This window comes from Lepeophtheirus salmonis, chromosome 3 (genome assembly GCF_016086655.4).
Source record: "Lepeophtheirus salmonis chromosome 3, UVic_Lsal_1.4, whole genome shotgun sequence".
Taxonomy (NCBI): domain Eukaryota; kingdom Metazoa; phylum Arthropoda; class Copepoda; order Siphonostomatoida; family Caligidae; genus Lepeophtheirus; species Lepeophtheirus salmonis.
This window is the reverse complement of record NC_052133.2, coordinates 12,529,270-12,543,254: the sequence shown is the minus strand read 5'-3', so window position 1 is coordinate 12,543,254 and position 13,985 is coordinate 12,529,270. Positions and strand designations below refer to the sequence as shown.

At 30.4% G+C, this 13,985-nt stretch overlaps 1 long non-coding RNA gene across 1 annotated transcript; it reads left to right on the top strand.

Annotated features, from left to right (window-relative positions):
* On the top strand, window positions 1-3,486 carry LOC139904919 (uncharacterized). The gene is made up of 2 exons (XR_011779209.1): window positions 1-3,246; window positions 3,310-3,486. It is a non-coding gene; the product is annotated as an uncharacterized lncRNA (long non-coding RNA).
* Window positions 3,487-13,985: the final 10,499 nt, after the last annotated feature.

The window sequence follows — 13,985 nt, the reverse complement described above, 5'->3', positions numbered from 1 at the left end:
TATATATAATCATGCAGACTTCCCCAGCTATATTTGTCCAGATTCAATTTGGAGAAAAAATATTTTTGCTTACTTTTATGTTGATGGGTATAATATATATTTAACTTTTTACATTCCTACAAAATTAAAGGGAATGATATTTGTATACATATAATTGAGAAAACGTTTTTATTATTCCAGGGCTGAACATTGACACGTGTATATAGAGGGATAAATAATTAATTGGTTTTTGGCCAGGGATATATAAATTAAAAGTAGTTAGGTTTAAATATGAGGCCATTTGTGACGTGTCCGTATGTACACATTATAATATTGATTTTGTCAATAAAAGGTTAGATTTTCAAAGTGCTTGGAATTAATTATTCAGACTAGACTTTTTACGTTTAAACTTTCATATGGTCTAATTTTTTTAAACATTTATTTTCAGCCTTTCATTCGTTATTTTTAAACCACGGAATCACGACAACGTCATCAATTGTAGCCTAGTTTAGTTGCCTACGAAAAGCGTTGTCCCTTTTAAAGAACCCCAGATGACATACCTTTATCTTTTTTTCGTGTTATGAATACAATTTTTTCTCACCTTCTCAGAATTCACCTTTTCAATTCATGGAGGTTGCGTAGTTAGTTATAGTGTAATTAATTATACCTTCAGTAGTAGACTAAAAGATGTCATTGAAACACAATATAAAAAATGAAACACCTAAATCAGTTACTTCCAATCGGGGCTCCACATCATCGAAAGCTCAGTGAGATAGATTATCAACGTCATCAAGAAACATCTTTTCATAAAAGGTAGGGAACCCCTGGTATACAAAAAAGCCACACTATATTTTGTTGTCAGCTGTCAACCCTTCTGCTCCCCCATCTAATCTGTAAACTAAACATTGATTGGTTGAACACGAATGGACTCTTGTTAAGCTGTAAATGTCAAAGCCCTACAATTGTTGAATTGAATAATAATTCTATCTTTGGAAGGGAATGGCTAATGAAGAACTGATGTCAGGCTTTTTTCTGTTTATTCTTCTAGTAAAGGTTACCATATACAATTAATGTAACGCTGTGCATAATGAACGCCACTCAAAGATTTTTTCCGTCAATTCATATAACCAGTGATGTAAACCGTTCAATTTTATAGCTGGTCCGTTTTATTGAAATTGGAAATCTGAGGAATAAATTTTGTTTTCCTTAGTAATTATTTAAATCCTGAGTAGTGAACATCCTTTCCTAAATTGATTTAATTATATTCTTGTATGCACATAAAAGACAAAGCATAACCCTGAGAATTTGCTGTGGAGTTATAGTTGTAAGTCCTTGTTGGACTCAGAGTAGAATTGGGGATCAACATTGGAGTAATTCTAGGAAATGTCCTTATTTATATCCTTTTCTCCTTCCTCCTTTGTTACACCTGATTGTAACTGATCTAATGAAATGTGATGAGCATTATTTTTTCTCCTTTCCAAAACATTCTTCAAATTTTCAGGGTTACCATGTTGATTTTCAGCTTCTTTTTTTTAACACGCCCATTTTACACAGGATTTTCATCCCTACATATAACACAAGAAATATGTAAGCAAAGAATCAAGCGCACCCGCTACAAATGGTGTAGAAGAAGTGAGAAATTACAACAAAGACATACATGAGTTCATAAGGCCTGTCATATTTTTATGGAAAAAACGTATTTATTAGATTTAAGTATTTAATCATATACTTTTATACAAAAATCAGGTCCGTGAAATTCATAAATAAATATTTTATGATAGGGATTATTTAATTTCAATATCAAGATTATTTAAGTATAGATAAACATTTGATTATTGGAAAATTTGACAAATTACCTAATGAACATATGTTATGTCATTGTAGTAATTTTCATGGAACGCCGTTCAATTTTGTGTTCCATTCACAAGTCTGAATCAAATTAGTGATTTCTTATTACTAATTATATTTAAAGTATTTAAAATATAATGTACGGAAGTCATTTCTCGTAATATTCCATTGTTTGAAGGCTTCTTAATTATACAATATCGATGAGATCATTTTATACTACTATGTATATAATGCTTATCTCTTTAATAATAACATCTCTAGTATATAGAATCAACGTAAATAGATAACCATAGTTATTTCACTACCTGATTAACAGTAGATCATATTTTTATGAATGTAGTGTATAACTATAGAGACTATCAAGGATACAAAGATTGTATTATGTATATATTTCCATGGTCACATTTTCAATCTAAAGCTATAAAATAAATTGCCAAAAACGCGCTTGTTAGCTTCAGTAGATTTCTTGAGATTTTGGTATCCTTTTCCCAACACAAGACTTCGCTTTTTGATACTAACACAGATGACATCACTTTATCATTTTAAGTCACTTTTCGTCATAAAAATTTTCCACAGTTTAATTCCTGAGCATAATTTACATTTTTTAATCTTCGTAAGTTGTACACGTCCATAACTTTATTGTATCACGCAATTTTTCATCAGAAAATAAACCAAAAAGGGTCCAAAATCAGTTAATAGTTAGCCAATTCTTCCCAACTATGAAGCTATTGTTGAATAATTGCTTTGGAATGATTATCAGTTTACCAATAGCTAATTCTAATTTAACCAATCGACGTTCATCAAAATGATTAGGTGGAAAAAACAGAAGTATCGACACTAGGGGGTTTCATATTTTTTATTTTGTTGAAATGTCCGGCTCGCCGGTCATAATTTGTTTTTATAGATAAAAAAATATAATAGGCAAAGTTACAGAGAAATTCAAAAATATTTAGACCTCAAAGTTTTGAAAATGGCTCATTTAAAAAAAATGACTTTTTCCTCAACTATCGTCAAAAAAAATCACAATACGGATTTTTTTCTTTTTATCTTTTTAAAGATGAAGTAATTTAGTCTTAAATATATTTAGGCTATTCCGAGAAATAAATATTTATAATATTAATTACAATGCAAAGTAGTTGAAGAGAAAATGAATGCATATATGGATAACATGCTGCATGCAATGTTTTTACATTTTCACCATTTTCTTCTGAAAAACATGATTTTTTGTTTTGATTGTATTTGCTCTTAATTTGGGATGTTAAATTAGGCCCAGTTATTGGTCCTTCAATTATGTCCTAAATATCAAAGCGCCCTCTATGAAGCATAATTTCTTATATGGATATCTGGAGTACTTTTGTTTATAATTTCAACACATATGGCATAGAACTATACTCGTATTATAATTATTATTCATAATAGGTGAGGAATATTTAGTACCAAATAATACTGCATATAATAATATTTTTTTTTTTTTTTGCTAAGGACAAAATTAAAAATCAAAAGATAAGAACAAGTTTATCAAAGATTATTTCTAGAATAAAGATAATTTCTTCTGATTCAGAAGACAGCGACAGTTGTCAGGAAGGAAAAGAACTAGGGTCTTGAAATTGAAAAAAAAAAATTAAAATATTAAATTCTTTCAAAAAAAAATAAAAAAAATTCAAAATCCATGACTATTCCCAAAAAAAAAAAGAATTTTTTTTTGTTCTTTCCTGGTGAAAATTAATTTTTGTACTTTTAAATTTTTTAAAAAAGTCAAAAAAATTATAAGTACTTTTTGGACTCTGAGTAGAATTGAGGTTTGACATCAAAGAAATTCCCACCAATGTCGTTGTTTATTTCCACCTCTCCTCGCAACACCTGCGTTTAGCGGATCTAATGAAACGTCATCACAGATAAGTGCGGCTCTCCGCACAAACCGTCTTCAAGTTGTCAGCGTTACTATTTTAATTTTCAGTTTCTTTTTTAACAATAAATGCTAATAATAAGTCTTCATTTTGTTATACGAAATCACGTGATCAATATTTGCCCAAATCTACAGAGTGCCACAGGGAAATTTTCCACAATCAAGAAGGAAAAACATAATGAAAAATATTATCCAAAACTTTAGCATTCAATCTTGGCAAGAATTATTCAATATGTTCGACTCCATTTTGTTGATTTGTAAGAGTTTTTGAGTGAGAATTAATTTTTTTATTAAAAGGAATACCATTGGTAAAGTGTATGCTTAGAGCCGTTTTTTATATTGATTATTTATAAGAAAATAAATGGTACCCAATTATCCTTAAAAATTATTTACTTCGCTTTTTATGATATATATATTTTATTAGCTTATAACTTAATTAACATAAATTTATTTATATCATAAAAATAATAGTTTCTACTTTATCAAGCATTATTATCCATACAACATGCATATTAATAAACGGTTATCCTTTTTTTCTGATTAATATATCTAAAATACTAAGTTATCTTAGATACATATTTTTTTTTAGTGCTGATACATCTTTCAATGCTTTTCAACAACTTGCAATAAGTGGTGTAAAAGTATCAAGTGTGAGCCCCCAAATGGTGGCTCCTTCAATTATGATGTAATTCTTGACGTAGATACAAATTTCAAATATTAAATTTTTGGATTTTTTTTTGGATAAATTTAGGTTTTTCAAAATACTTGGGAAAATTAATTTTTTTTGAAAAAAATTTCAAAAATGAAGTTTTAAATATTACATTTGATTAATTTTACTCTTAATACCCAGACTATCCAAGACCAATCAATGTCGTTGTAATTTTTATATAAATAAGTATATATAAAGTTTATAAAACAATGTGTAACTAAAAATATGGTGAGATTGGGATTATTATAATGTCCTGATGAAACATTATGAGGACATTATTATAATTTAAAAAGGGGGATGAGTCAGTCTTTTTTTTCCCCAGTGAAGAAATTGGTTGTCTGTCTTGGTTTTTTATTGTGCCCTGAGATAGTACTATACATTGATACAAGTTTTGTTTATGTACTTTATGGGGTAAAATAAAACGTAAATTCAACGTTTTTTTAGGTGAGTTTTTTTTTTCCTCATTTATCTGATGGTAATTACCTGTACCTTATGGTGTGAAATCGTTCGTGGCAGACTCCCGGTCTAGAATGGGAATATGTAAAAACTTACCTTCCAGTCGGTACAATACATCAAATTGAAAATTCTAGTAGCCCGATTACATGATGGTCTAACCTGGTATTTCTATTAACCTTGTTGATAGCCAATTTTGTTATGATGTCTTAGTTCTACAATATGGGTTCTAATTACAATATATGAATGTAAAAATAAAGTTATTTTATTAAGATTTTTACTACCTTTTGCATTTTTTCATAATTTGATCGAGATGTGTTACCTGAAGATGAACCTATTAAGAGAATGTAATTTTGCATAAGTAATTTTAATACCTCAAGCCAACTTTTCCCCTCTACCCGTAATCAAAAATTAGTTACCAAATATAATTATTTAGCTGTTGAAATTATCTACTTTTCTTTATTTAATAAAATCCATCACCCAACCTCTTATACTGGACCTTTTGTTAGATTTAATTATACAAATCAACTGTTAGTTTGTATATTGTAAATATACAAATTTAATAGTGAGATGATTTTAATTTATAGATATTAAGTTTTCCCCACAACATTCAAATTACAACTTGATGATTAATTTTAGTAAATATTGTTATGTAGTTATTTACCAATTAATTATATATTATTGAAAAACATACCCTCAACCCTTAAAAGAAATAAATTCATTCGCCTATTAAAATATGGTAATAAATTGCATTTTACATAAATCAAGATTAACCTTAGATTCTGTGTATGTAGGTTCAGCATTTTATGAGTTAGTAAATTCCAGAAAAGGTTAACTACACTCATTAGAAATGCTTTACATTGTATATCTCCTCAATAGGTTTGAATATAGTATGTTGACTTAAAATTTAGAAAGTAATGTCTTTTGAAATAGATGTTTGTAATTGTAATTGGTCGGCTACGCCGTTCCATAAAATAGTTTTTTTTCTTTTACACATGTAATTAAACTTATACATCTTATTATTTTTATACATAAAAGGCAAAATCTTCATCTTCAAGTGCAAAGGCCCTGGATATAAATGATGTCTTGCAGATTTTGTAAGGGGAAGATGATATTTCAAATATTACATTTTGTGGAAATAAATTCCGAAAATTCATATTATTCACAAAAAATTTCAAATATTAAATTTTTTGCTCAGTCATATTGAAATCTATATATATTTATCAACCGTTTTTCCTTTTCTAATCGCTAAACTTAGTTTTTCTTTTCACTTCTCCCTTCATTAGTTAAGGGTGATAATTTTGGTAATAATACAAAAGCGTGAGAGGAGAAGAGAAGAAATACTTATGGCATCATTGATTAAATAATATATATCTTCTTTTATCAATCATGAACATTATTTTGATTAAATATTACCAAGTAAAACTATTTTTTGGTGAAGGGAAGCTTCTATATGTAGTAAATTTTCAGATAATTTATAATGTTAAAAAAATCATAATTGAGATATCTTATAACTGTAAGGATGATCATTTTGGTAAGAATAGAAAAGCGTGCAAGGAGAAGAGAAGAAATACTTATGGCATCATTGATTAAATAATATACATCTTCTATCAAGAACGTTATCATTCCCGCCTTTATTATTCAATATTAGTATAATATTAGATGGGGATAGTCGATATAGAACTGAATAAAATGTAAAAAATAACGTCACCTTCGGTCTGGATTTCTGAAAATGGAGGCCCAGGAATTTGGAAAATACTGACCGGATGAGAAACAGATGGTTTGTCGGATTTGTCGATATAAATGTGCCTTTAGTCCCCTGTCTAGAATTACACGCCACTCATTATCCTCATCTCATATCAAGAGCATGGATATTCATCTAAAAAATCCAGTTAATGATGAATACATCAAGTCAGACTTTAACTCTGATCTCACAAAGATGCTTATTCCATGTAATATAACCTTATCCATTGCTAATCATCTATGTTTAAAAAATTTATGGAGAAATACACGGGTAAACCTATCCCTTCCCGAGGAACCATCATTAAATAAATGGAGGATGTTGGTACTGATGTCATATATAGAAATACCTCCATTGTAAATTGTGAAGTTAAGATAATTTTCAGCCTGTTTAGAGTCATCCACGCCAAATGGAACCCTGAAGTTTGTACCGTCTAAGAGTAAGTATTCATTTCTTTTTTAAATCTAATCCTAAAATATGATTCTATTTTAGCTAAAGTTATCAAGAATTATGATACGCAACTCATTAAATGACATAAACAAGTGCTTATATGGTCACAACAACGGGTGTGGTAGCTTTGGATGGTTCATAACTAGTTTGTCTGACATTAGCTTCTTTACTTAAAGACTTGAGTATGATCATTAGGTTTTCCAATATTACATAGTCAATAAATATTACTTTTTGATCACTTAAGGATTAGCTATGATTGATAAGCCCCAAGAAATGGTTTTCAAAAAACTCATAAAAGGCAAAAACAACTGCTTAAATGGTCAGAACAACGGGGGTAGTTATTGAGTGTAGCATTATAATTAGCAATTGTGTGTATCCTTCATGATAATAGTATGCTGTTATACAAGCATAAATAACGGGGGGAAATCTTTTTTGAATCCCTTAATAAGGAGTAATATCACCGGACATTACTACATAATTAGCTTTTGCAATAAATATTTACGATGGATTTAATTCTAATTTTTTTTTATTAGTATATTTATTGTCTAATTTTGTGATTTTGACATTTAAACTTTAAGTTATGACATATTTAACTGAATTCATGTCAGAACAAGAAAATATTATTTGAATCAATCTATTATTTCATTATTCTGTATTTATAATTTATTGTTATTAGTTATATCATTATAATTGTTTAATTTTGTATATTTAACATAAATGTATGATGGTTTATTTTTTAGAATGTAGATTATATTTAATTTAAGCCTTCTTTTTAAACTTGGAACTTCAAATATATTTCGAAATACTCTACTTTGTCGTCTCATTAGTTATTATTCTGAGAATATGGTTCATAATTGAATTACAATTTAATGGAGTGTGACGTATTCAAATCTACTGTAACGGATAAAAAACGTCTAATTCAATTATACGTAGTATATCTTCATTAAACATTTTGCTAATAAATACTTTTGGTATACCCTCAAAAATCAGAATAAAGCAGGTTATGTGATAATTACATCAGTATTTTAAACAATGATACCATAAGTCTTTCTCCCTCCCCTCCCCTTCTTGCACGCGTTTTTCTCTACGCAATTATCAACTTCAGTTATTAATAATTTTCAATTCAAGTGTACTCAACGCCTCTGGTGGAAAAAAGTGTCACTAAGATTACTACTGTGTACAAGTATTCATCACGTGGTATTCGTTTCGCCCCATGGCTTAAAGCTTTGGTCAGGAATGAAGTTGGTGTTGTGTTTACATACGTCGATTGACTTGAGCAAAACGGATTGGAGTCGTTAAAGATAAAGTCGATTCGATAAATTTGAAAAAGGAAAAAGAAGATAAAAAATTAATGAGCTACGCATGCCCATGGCAGTTCCTGATATGCACAATTTAGGCTTTCGTCGAGGGCTGGTATCGTTTAGTGGCAGCATGAGCACCCAAAAAGAAAATTATTTATATCAACTTCCTCTGGTTTTTTATCTTGCGCCGACGAACATACAAATTTTGAATAAAAAATATAGAAGATAAAACTCCAAACAAATCCTTGGATATTTAGGACCACGATTGTCATTTAATAGGTACAAAATACCTCACTTAAGATGGATCTCAAGAGACCGACAAAATTGGTCTGCTTTAACAAAAATCATTCTTAACATAATAACAATATACAAATATATATTTTACTATTAATTCAATAATTTTTCATGACAAGACTAACAGCTAGCTACTCACTTTCTTTCTTTGCACAAGAAAGAAAGTTTATGAAGAGATGAATGCCATCGTTCTATTGCATTTTCAGATTACTCCAACTGTACTGACCTTTACAGTTTTCCTTGCACTCGCCATCGAGTCGACCATTGACTATCTCCCCGAATCCTCTTAGTAGTGTGTTTCTCCACAGCCAACAACCTCTTCTTCTGACAGATCCTGGATCATGTTGAAGAGGAAATCGATGCTCTTGCCTAGTTTTATGCAAATGTTTACACGTCAATCCAAGAGTCGTGTCGAATATGAATAATCTATCATGCCTAATGATATTAATTAATATATTTGATAATGGAGAATTAAGTAATTAGCACTTATTCCATTGGAACCGCTGTCGTGTTTGTTTATTTTTCTTTTATCATAATATAAATTATATTGCTGATAGGTATTATATTAGTTTAAAAGAATCTAGTCAATTTTTCCATTGAAACACTTTTCCTTTTTTTTATCTTGCCATTTTTTCCGTTGCCATGTTTTCCTGACACCATAATTAATAATATTGAATGTGGTGATGAACTGTGGCTTATTAGGTATAAAGCATTGTTAAGTATGCATAGGGATGATTCCTTGAGTTAAATTAATCTCTGATCATATACTTTTACCAATAGACTGCAGGTCTGAATCATTTCGCTGGCTGGCATGACAATCACACCCTAATCTGGCTCTCACCCGGGGGATGATTTGGATCCTTTCCTTTGTAGGGAAGATGGCATCCCTACCTCCCATCCCCCAACAATTTGAGCACTAGGTATGTCAAATCTATCTCTTAAGATATGGGAAAAGCCTCATTAGAAATTGGTATTGATTAGAAAACCACTAAGGACCAGTAGCACCAAGAAAATTCTAAACACCATTTGATGAGGTTTTGTGATACAAACCTCTTAGACGACTCAATAAAATATGAATTCAACACTATTGTTTTTATTTTCGAAAATTGACTCAACAATTTGAGACGGGTCAAACCGAATCGATAGTAATTATTCGAATCGACACAACCCTAATAAGGGTGAATCAAGATTCATGGTTCAACTTATCAATTTGACATTTGATATCTTGTTTTTTGTTTTGTCTTTTCCCCTACATTTTACCACACGGATGTTTAAAGCAAACGACATGTGCTGACTATAGGCACAAAAAACGCCCACCTCATTGAAATACAATAAGAGGTTTAGAAACTCAAGTTACTCTTGAACTAGTTAGTTAATTTTTTTATTGATAAAATAAGACACATATTCGACATGAAAGTGTACTCTTTATACTATTTATGAGACCAGGAAGCAAAAATTATTCCAAGAAAACTGGTTTCAAACGCATGTACTCCTGGGAAAACCTGCTATAAATAAAAAGAATATTTTATAACTTAAAATTAATCATACGATAAATAAATATTCCATGACCTCATAATATTCAGTACTTATCACTGTTATTTTTTTATTTGAGCATGCTCAATATTTGTGTATATATTAGGAGTATATAGCTCCTTTAGCCACCATGTCATACAATAGAGTATCGTTTCTCAAAAGGGATACCCCCGGACCGTATCAGGAGTGCCACCAAAAAATACTTATTTTGGCATCTAATTTAAGTCTAAGATGTTTCACGCTAGAAATTTTTCAACTCATAAGTATATCAATAGTAAAAATCTCACATATAATTTATGATTCAAAATGTGTCTCTTCATCCACATGAAGCAATTTGTATTGCATTTTTGCATTCATACGCGTAAAATGAGCTCATATAATTTAATTTTAATATATTTGAAATAGAAAATATCTAACATGATTCATGACGCCCTTGAGGAACTCCTGGGAGATTTCCACATTCACCTTAAGACACTGAGGGAAGGAATACAGCGAAAATAACGCCAAGGGTCATGATGGGAGAAGGGAACTTGTGCTGCACCACAGAAACATCCTTGCAAATCTCGCCATAGAAAAAACAAACCAACCCAACCAAGTCATGTTTCAACTCCTTCAAGAGAGTGAGGTGGCATTCGTCTCCCTAACAGGTTTATAAAGTTTTTATTGAGAGTCGCAGTAACAAAATTCCTAATAGTAGAAGTAGCAGCACTGATCGTGTAAAAAAAAAAAGTTCAAATTCATCATAAGAAATGCTATTCCTTTAATTTAAATGCTATACATCCAAATTGAGTTTAAATCTCCTCATTTCAAGTTACTCCAAGTAACAAAAAAAAGAGTTACAAAGGAACATCCATTTTAAGCTCGAAAAAATAAGTGCAAAGGTTACATGGGGTAGCCATCTATGCCCCACTTTAGCGCGCTCTCTTGGGCAAACGCAGTGACCCAGGCAGGTTTTTTTTTTTTGATAGATAGCTTGTTGAAACTTGAACCTGCTGGAAAAAAAATGAAATTAGCTAACAGATTCTTTGTCCCAAAAATTTGAAAAAAGCCACAGAGCCCTCATTGAAATCCAATTGCTCGAACTTTGGATTAAAGCCCTTGGTAGACATGGTTGACATTGGGAGGCATTACATATGGCAACAGGACTCAGCTCCTTACCAAACCTCGAAAAAAAAAGTATCAAATGGCTCCAAGACAATTTTGACGACTTAATCTTTCCGAAGTTTTGGCCTCCAAACTTACTGGATCTAAATCCGATGTATTTTTTTTTTTTGGGAGCGATCGAACGACATACCAACCGAACCCCCTACAACACCAAAGACGAACCTATCAGTTGGATCAAGGACTTGTAGGATTCGCCAAGGGATTAGTGGCAAAGGCATGCCCGCGCTTTTGGCCTCGTATTGAGACTTTAATTGAGACTGGAGGTGATTTTATTCAATAAAATAAATTAGAATTCATCAAGCTGGTTAGAAAGAAAAATCGTGTTTGAAAAAAATACGACCGTAAGGCTATTTTTCGTCCCGTGTGTTCGTGCTAGTACAGTAATTAAATCATCTATGATAAAAAAAAAATATTTGACAGATGAGAAGTAACAAATTGAACATAAACTGAATGTAAACAAAAATCAAATTAATTTTTAGCTCTACTATTCTAATCACTCAAGTAAAAATCATTTTGAATTTGGAGCCAAAACTGCAAGGGAGAATGGAGTAAAATGGAAAGAGTGGTAGAATGAACAATACGTTTTTCCAAGAAGATATGCTCTCATTTCACGTGTTTATTTTGGCAAATTGCATCATTTTTTGCTCTAAAAGAAACATGCTGTGATTTTTTTCCTCTACTGAACATGGTCTTACCTCCTTTACACAAAATATCAGGAGCGTCCATAGGGAAGGGTGGAGGGGTTGTACTCCCCCAAATTAAGTATTTTTTTATTCTTACTAGAAAATGCAATATTTCATTTTATTTTCTAAAAATGTCATATTGAATTAAATTTTCCAATTTTTTTCAGAAATTTTTTTATTTTGATTTTAGATTTTTTTTTCCAGAAAATTTGATTTTTTCTAAAAGCTCCGGAATTTTGACATTTTTTTCCTAAAAATTAGTTTTTCAATTTTTTTTTGAGAAAAATTTAATTTTTCAAATTTTTTTCCCAAAAAATTAAATTTTTGGATTGAAAAAAAAAAAAATCTCAAAACCAAGCCCCCCATATATAGACACTGTATTTTGTTATCAGCTGTCGATTGCCTTATCGGATATAAGTATACATATATAAACTGGCCATCTTATAATGTGTATGAAGACATTTTTGTTATCACACAGATATATAAATACGCTTTTAATAGAATATACATTATACCTTATCGAATAAAACACATCTATGGATTTCCATATTATTATAAAGTATATGTGTTATGGAAAATGTGGAAAATCGGGCATTTTGCAAAATTTGTCGAAATACAATATAAATTTCATTGAAAATGAACACTATAATCAAATTGCATGCAATGAAATTGTACCCCTGATCAAATATTTAATGATCAAATTACTTGCAATTAATTGTTCAACAATCAAATTATCCACAATCATAATAACCTGATAATGCAAAATGAACATAAAATAAATACTCCATTGGAGATCTCCAAATAATGCATAAAAATGAAGCTTAATATGCAAATAAATAAAAAATGCAAATAAATAGGGAGAAAAAGGCTTAAAGTGCAAATAAATCCATTAAAAAAGGGTTTATTTTCCAGCTTGTGAACAAACTTGGAGATTTTGTCATGCCTTCACGGACCTTCATAATTATAGACAAGGTCTGGACAAGAGGCAATCTACCTCCAGCTGAGTGATGCACTCCTTTAGGACCTTGAAGTGTAACTTTATTAAGACGAGGTCTTAGGCAAGAGAGGGATCCTCAAATATATTTTTGGACTACTCGATTGCCCTGCTCTCGTCATCCTGCATTAGTTAAATAAATCCATTAATGGTAAAGATGTTTTTCTCAGTCGTAGAAGGCTGCAACCTATCTCCTTAATGAGGACTGAGGGTAGTCACTAGTAATATTAGTCTCTACATTTGATCTGTACAATATACCACAGAATAATTATATTCTATTCATTTGTATAAAATTCTAAGTACGGTAAACCCTTCATTTAAAATCATTCTTCTGATTTTGAGGTTATAACTTGTACAATTTGTGAAATATAAAGTGAAATTAAATTCCAGGAATTTTACATTCATATTAATTTAATTTCACTAAATGAATATGTGTACGTTAAATTACTGTTATGAGTAATTTAAAGATACAAGTCCATTGCTATAATGATTGTATCACTAACTCCTAAAAGGACCAATAAGGTTACGATATTAAATAGTATTATGCATATAACAAAAGGATACTCATTGTAAAATCCAAAGTTCAAATTTCTTCCATGACCTTTTAATTGGTCATATAACAGTATCAATTCATGCGTTAATGGTTTATACATATGTATATGTATGTATTTTTAATCTTCTTCTCTCATAAGGAAGGAGGATTGTTTAAAAAATAACCTTCGTTAAATTACGAATTATTTATGCACACACATTAGACTGACTCGTTTTGGGACAGATATTTTCCCGCCCTGCACAAAGACCTTTTTAACTGGGGATAATCAAAATACGAATTTTGGCAAAATTTGAGATTTTTTAATCTATTTTTGGCGTGGTACAAGCCATTTTAATTTGTTGTACGATTTCCTTGTTTCCCAAAGATAATGTCCCAAC